This window comes from Mus musculus, chromosome 16, assembly GCF_000001635.26.
Source record: "Mus musculus strain C57BL/6J chromosome 16, GRCm38.p6 C57BL/6J".
NCBI classification, from domain to species: domain Eukaryota; kingdom Metazoa; phylum Chordata; class Mammalia; order Rodentia; family Muridae; genus Mus; species Mus musculus.
In genome coordinates, this window is record NC_000082.6 from 57,749,755 (window position 1) to 57,757,253 (window position 7,499).

The window sequence follows — 7,499 nt, forward strand, 5'->3', positions numbered from 1 at the left end:
GGGTTGCTTATTATTCTTGTTCCATATAAATATTGAAACTGGATCTTAAACACGCTATAGAAATGCAGCTCTAGAGCTCAGGAAAATGTAGGAAAAATTTACCAGTTCTGCAGCAAGAGGATGGCCGAGCCACCCATGAAGTTAAGTGAGTTCTACATTTCTTAATGTAGGAGGGAATCCTAAACGTGATACATTTTGGATTTGAGTACCTATAGATTACGAAGACTACTTCTAGGTCTTTTATAGGAGTTAGAAATAATGGATAACCTCTGCATAACATTTTTTCTCTCTCTTCATTCACTCCTCTGCTCAACACAGATTTAGCAAACAACTAAATATTTCAGATTCTGCCGTAGAGAATGGCATCAAAGGTCCCTGTGATGTTGATGATCAGTAAGCTCAGTCTTAACTGGGTTTATTTCATATCTCTTAGACACATTCTTCAGTAAAGACAACACTGTATACCAAACTTCCACCCTTCTGAGAGCTCGATGTTAAGTTCCTACGGGATCCTCAACATAGTTAGGGACACCTATTCTCATTGCGTGGGCAGAAGTATCAGTTACTAAAGATGAGGTCCTGGCTAGGGAGTTGAGCTATCTGCCCTCCATTTGGGTGACCTGGTGAATGATATCTACCTTTTTGACTTTTTTCCATCTCTAAAATGAACTATTAGTTAAAATTAGCTCCAAAGTCCCTTCCAAAAAATTATGTCTTGCATTGTCTGGGTTCTTACTAACCCTCCAGAAGTGTCTGAATTTACTAGATAAATAAATGTTCCCTGAAAACTTGCCTCAGATAGTTTACTGGAGGCAAGAAGAACTTCTTGATGACTTTATCCATGCACAAGGACTAAAGTTTAGAAAATGATAAAACTTTCTGATTTGATGGAGTCAGCATTCATAGTCTGTTTAAAAAAAAGTACTGAAGAGACGCAGAGACTTGCAGCAATGAGGAAAACCACAAGAATGAGAGCTACTCCCAATTATTCATCTGTAGTGGTTGAGGGAATCCCCCTAGCGGCACCCAGGGTCTGTGACTGCAGCTGCAGATCCAAAGAGGCTGCAAGGAGCAGAGACCAGTTTTTTTTGTTTTTCAGGAAGAACAATAGAAGTGATTAAACAAATATTGAACATTGAAAGTCATGAAAAGTGTATCCCATCCCTTTGCATAAGCACCATTACTAGCTTCTATGTTGCTCATGCCAACCCAGACATTAGTACTTTGACTTGTTCTTATCTTAGGCGGTGACACTGATTAGTTTTTTTTTTTTTTGGGGGGGGGGGGTTGTTTTATTGACTTCATTTGGTCTGATGCAGTGTCAATGGCTTCCTGGATTGGAGTACACAGAGCTTCCAGATTGTAGACATTCCAGATTCCAGCGAGTCCTTTCAGCTCTTTAAGGAAAGACTGTACAGAGCCCCAGACAGCACATACTGAAGCCACACTGCTGGAGTCGCTGACCAGAGCTTTCTCTCTTGGTTCTGAAATGTGGTTAACTCTCTTTCTCACCCTTTAGTCCTCCTCATTGCTCCAAAAATGGAAGGGATCGGTAAAGCTTTGCTTTAGAACTGGGGGATATAAACGGCAGTTAACTGGAAAATCTTAAAACAATTGTTAAATTACATCCTTAGAATTCGGTAACAACTGGCAAGCAGGCTCTTATCCCCCTTACCCCCCTCCACCCCCCAACTGAATGCCTTCTATAGTGAGAGGTCTTTTTGCACAATGCTGAGGGAAAGATTCTCTGAATTCCAAAAGCATTCACTGTCCCCTTAACTCTTCCGTTCCTCTACTTTTATGCAACAGTTGCAGTTCACTTTGTAAGACCGTTCTCCAGCCTCAAGCTCTGTCTGTACTTTCCTTAAAGCACATAGTGAGATAGGTTTCTCCACAGTTACTTAGAGGAGCAGAGACTGGAAGTCTTAGTCTTCTTTAAGTTGCCATACCAAGGTAGTGACCAAAGAAGAGGAGTCATTGATACCCCTAACTTGAAAACACTTATACAACACTCTCCCCTTTAGGAGAGTTAGGATTCATTTTGTAGATACTACCAGTGGAATAGAAAAAAATATGGTGTTTGGTGTGTATAACATGGCTTTAAAGACTAGAACTGGCAAGTGCCTGTGAGTTTGAAGTGGGCACAGCTGAAATCATTTTGGGTGTCAGAACTATGCTGCTGTCTTCCGTAAGTGGAGGAAGATGCAATGAGTAAGGCAGTAGAGATGACTCTTAGATTAGCAGTGACAGTGCTCTTATTGGCTAGAAAGGAAAATTCAGACAGAAACTCTAAGCAGGTACTTTTTCTCTTCTTCATCCTCCATGGCTCTATGTAAGTAAGGATAGCAAGAGGTCATGTTTGATAACAGATCTAGATTGTTCTAGTCTCTTAATGGATGTCTAGGTGTCTTCTCACCTTCCCACTCAATTCTGGTTGATTTCAAATTCTTTAAAGGTGTCCTTTATCCTTTTCTTTTGAGATAAAAATATACATCTACTTTCCTACTGTGTAGATATTTTACTTATTCAAAATCAGAAATAGAAATCTAAAATGTGTGGGTTTGTTTTTTATAAGTATAGCAGGTCCTCAAAATCTGTAGGGCATCCTTTGGGTGTCTCTGGTCAAGGAGACACCCACTCTTGTTTTCCTTTAGGGAGATAGCAGCAGCCTGCTGCAATAGCATGCGCTGGACATGGCCACACACGGGAAGAGGAGACTCGGGCTGTCCTTTGACATCCTGTGCAGAAGAGGTGATGTTAGGACAACTAAATGACACCTTAACTTTGATTTTTCTAAACTCATAAGAAGAAAAGTACCATTGTGCCTGGTACATACCTTAGGGAAAGACTCCTTTGACTGGTAATGCCCCCTGGGAAGGTTAGATCATGAACAGTCTGAGATGATCTCACCCACTTAGTTAAGGGGGTTGAACCTCATGACACATATACTGTTAAACTGTTCATAGCTGCTCCGTTCAGACAGTCAGGGAGAGCAGAAGCAAACCTTCAGAGAACAATTATAAGTCTCAAATTTAGCTTGAACAGAGTTCTATAATGTAAGCTTTTGGCCCTTAGGGCTGATAACTTTGACAGAGGAGGTTTTTGGAGGAAATTATAATCTTTTCTCACTGATGGGGCTGAGCAGGACTCAAGTATTACCTTAAAGGAGGAATTAACTTGAATGAACCCAACATTTGGGTTGGCCTTGTTTCATACCTGCACCTTCCATGGCTCATTACTCTTGTTAGCTAGAGAGCCAGCAGACTGCACTGTGGATGGAGATAAGGGGATTTGAAGATGCACAGGTCACATATTATATTGGCCAATAGTAATTTTATATCATTTTCTGAAAGGAAACCACATTCTCTGCAGTATTTTTCCACTGGGGGGAAAAACTGCAACGTGGGGGAAATGGTTCATAAGTAACTTGAATAATTTTATGCTAGCCCTTTCATGCTAAACAGTGTTTAATATTTTTACATTTCTTTTGATATATAAAAGATAAAGAGAATTTGGAAAAGCCCAAGCCACTTGTCTAAGTGTGTGATTTATTTCAGTTTTAGACCTACAGTGAAATTTCCCATTTGAAACAGCACACAACCAACAGGCATGAAGATGTGAATGGCTCTCTCCCCTTAAGAACCTTAAGGACTAAAGCGCTGCTTTGGTTTCTTGACTGGCAGCCTGGGCTTGTCTCCTCCAAGAGCAGCTTCTGCAGTTGCCCAGATGGAACATTTGAAGAGGGCTTTTCTCCCACATGAGAGCCTTTCATCCCACAAAACCCACAGAATATGGTAGCAAACTTGATGGCACAAGAGTCTGATTTTTATTTATTTTTCCAAAGTAGCTGTCAGGTTTGCTTCTCCTCACACAGGTGCACAGCACTCTGGAGAAGAAGAACAGATCAACCCCCAACCCACCTACCACAACCACTTCCCCAAACCACCCCTACACACATCCAAGGTCTCTTCCCCACTGCAGAGCTCTGGGGGAGTCAGTCAATAACCAGGCACTCGCTTGAGGAGGGCAGAGGGGACGGTGAGGATGAAAACCTTCCATCTGAAGTCTTTCTGGCTGATCTCGCTATACATCAGTCAGTTGTACACAGAAGAATTGTGCAATCTGACCGGCGTGCTTTCTGAGAAACATATTGAAACACTTCGTGTTTGAGGTGTGTATAGGCATCACAGAGTTCTCATACACTCTCAGTCTCCACACAAGACTCCTTTTAGGCTGTACTGGAAAGGTAGCCCAGCAGTGGCTCATCCTGCCCCAGCTTGTAAACTGGGATTTGTACTTTCCTATCTTCCAGTCACCTGATTACTGTCCCCGGGCAAAGGGCACTCGTTCACATCATTTTTTCCGAGCAGTTAAACCTGGAAAGATACTTCTTAAAGGACTCACAGAAGTTGTCTTGGGGGTTTGGAAAACATCACAAAATCAGCAGCCGACCTTTTGACTGTGCTATTTTTAGAGAAGTAATTGTGCTCCTTTAAAGTGCATTTTTTTTTGACAATGGGACAGATTCCCCTGCCCTTACTGATATGTGAACTATTTACAATTAAAAACACAAGCATAATACCGCAAACAGATACATTTAACCTCAGAAGCAGTCAGACAGACGGGGCACGCGGGGAGGGGGGGCAGTGTGACTTAAAAAGAGAAAAGATTTTTGTAATAGAAATGCTGTTGTTTCTGCCAAAAAGGAATTTTTATTTTACTGTTCAAACAGAAGTTTGTTTTCAAACCAGTTGCTAGTTAAGAAGCTCACTGTTCATTACAGCATCCTTATGAATCAACTCTAAGTAAAAGGCGTTGACCAGCAGGGACTCACTCCAGGCAGCAACCCCCTGCAAGTCAGCAGCCCTGACAAGGGTTATCTTACCTTGAGCACGTCAGATCTGGGAGACAGGGACTCGGGCTCCCACGGAGAGGACCGTGGAAGGGCTCTGATCCTCTGTGCTCTGCGGGTAACTTGCACTTGGCTTTTATGGACAGGTGGGCGGAGCTGTTCCTCACAGTAGGTGGGCAGGGATTGAGCGGGGGCGGCGGGCGGGCTGCCCCCGTGGAGCTGGACACTTGTCTGGGGAGGGGCAGAAAGGGTAGAGCCCGAGTTTTTAGGAGTGGGGAGAGCCAGGGACTTTGGAGGGCGGCGGAGTAAATAGACAGGAGTGGAGACGAATGAGGGAGAGTAGAGAAAGGCAGAGACCACAGAAGGGAAAGGTTGGGGAAGAAATGAATGGGGCTTGGGGACGGGAAGCTAAAGTAAAGGTAGGGGAAGAGAGAGAGATAGGGATTTGATTCTGGAAGATGAAATGGGTACTGGATTATTTTTCGGTTTTGTGTGACATTTTTGGCAGCGAGAGGAACCTGGGCGACTGTCAATAACAAAGGTGTTTTCTCTGTGATCGAAAAGCCAAGTAACCGCCCAAGAGAACTGACGGGTTTGGAAGCGAGGTAGAGGCGAGGAAGATGGGCTTCTGGAAAAGGGTGGAGGACAAGCCCGGTGAGCCCAGACAGTGGTGGGAGGGGATCGTCCCAGGGAGCCCCAGGCGCCCTGCCTCTGGGAGCTGACTGCTGCAGCCTGGCCCACCCCACCTCACTCCTGCCAGCCTCCTTCCACAGACAGTTCTAAGCGTGCAACATCCAGGCAGCTCCAGAGGCTGGAGCAGCTGTGAGGTCCATCTGCGGAGACAGCTCCGCACCAGCTCGTCCCTTCAGCATCAACATCTGCTTATGTAACACAGGATGCTAGGGCTCGCTGTCCTCTGGTTATTTTCGGTATTAAAAAAAAAATCTCTCCTAGCTAGCAACTGAAAAATGTTCGGTGTCATAGCTCTCTCCACTTGTCGTAGGCATAGAGAGGATTTAACCAACAAGTGCGAAGGGTCATGCTGAAGTTATTAAAAAATGTATTCAGAGAAAGAAAAATAAGGTCCTTTCGCTGCTGAGCGGTGACTCACTTCCCAGCCCAAGCTACAGTTTTGCCACCAAAGAAATCAAAGCATTTGAAAGGAGGACTTGAGACTCAGAGATGGGAAATGGGAGTCGGATAGATGCCTTGGAGAAGAGGGAATGACCTTGCTCACCGAGTACACACACACACACACACACACACACACACACACACACACACACACACGATCTTAAGCCATGCTGTGCTGTTTTCTGTCTTGTTTTCTAGCTAGCTCAAGCTGGCAACAGGCTAAGCTAGGCAGTTTAAAAACTCCTGCACTCCTTAGTGTGCCTGGAGAGTGTGCATTGTTCTGAGGACCCGCGCAGGGGCTTGAAAACTGTTCAGTAGTATCCCTCAGCCTCTCCTCCACAGGATGCCAGAGGACCACTAGCCCAGCAGTCTCCTTCTGCTAGGTGTGGAAAAAAAATGGCCTTGGACTTAGCCATAGGATACTGAAGGGCAAAAAACCTCTCCACTAAGAAAGAGCCACTGGCCTAGTAAAGGTCCACAGTATAAAAAAGAATTTTCAAAGAATCTATTAAGAAAATAGTAGTGCGTGCCACTGGGATAATAATAATACCTGCCACCACATGTGCTAAGTTTACACTGGACTTAGTTTTTTACAGACTCACTCCCATCTGTCTGCCTGGAGAGCCCAGAGCCTCAACTGATGGTTCCTTTGTAAGAATTCCAAGCTTAGCTCGAATGGATAGGCTTGGAAGTCAACATGCAAAAACCGATGCGATTCAGAGAGGGAGGATGGTGAAGAGTCATTAGACAAAATGGAAACATTTTAATTTTCATCAAGATACAAATTTGACATCATATGTGTGTGCGTGTATATACATATATATGTGTGTGGGTATATATCTATATCTATCTACCTTCTATCATCTATCTATCTATCTATCTATCTATCTATCTATCTATCTATCTATCTATCTATATCTATCTATCATCTATCTAATGCATATATATAAGTGTGTGTGTGTGTGTGTGTGTGTGTGTGTGTGTGTTTCCCTGGACCTCCTAATCAGCTTTATTCAGGAAAGTCACTGGCTCTAACAAGCCATACCTATTGGTTTACTAGCCAGGAAAATATAAATGCTCAGTAAATGTCACCTGGCCCAATGGAATAAATTGTTCTGATGAGTGTGAACATATGGATGACGAGCAGCAGTTGTTCAATTAATGGATGAATGGAGAATGAAGAAGGCTAAAACTTTCATGTGAACGCTTTTGTTCATTTACTAGTTAGTTGTTGCCTCTCTTTTTCTTTTCTGATTCAGTTTTCCTTCCTAAATAGTATATCTTTTAGGGATGTGTCCAGATCCATTAAGTGAAGTCTACAACATGAATAATAACCTTCGTTACCAGAACTGAAAATTAAGACTACATTATTTGTCTTGGGGCTGAACCATGAAACCAAATATGATTTTATAGGCATAGTGTTACTTCTTACGAGTCTTTAATTTAGTAAGGAAATGTATTCTGAGCAAACAAAAGAGGGGCTAGAAGGAGGGTCTGGGTGATTAAAAAATGT

General features: G+C 43.2%; 1 protein-coding gene across 1 annotated transcript in view; it reads right to left on the minus strand.

The window, feature by feature from the left end:
* Col8a1 (collagen, type VIII, alpha 1) overlaps positions 1 to 4,983 on the minus strand; it is a 130,482-nt gene extending 125,499 nt beyond the window's left edge. The window contains exon 1 of the mRNA NM_007739.2: positions 4,886 to 4,983. The gene's annotated coding sequence lies outside the window, so the exon portion shown is untranslated. The remainder of the gene's footprint in view (positions 1 to 4,885) is intronic.
* Positions 4,984 to 7,499: the final 2,516 nt, after the last annotated feature.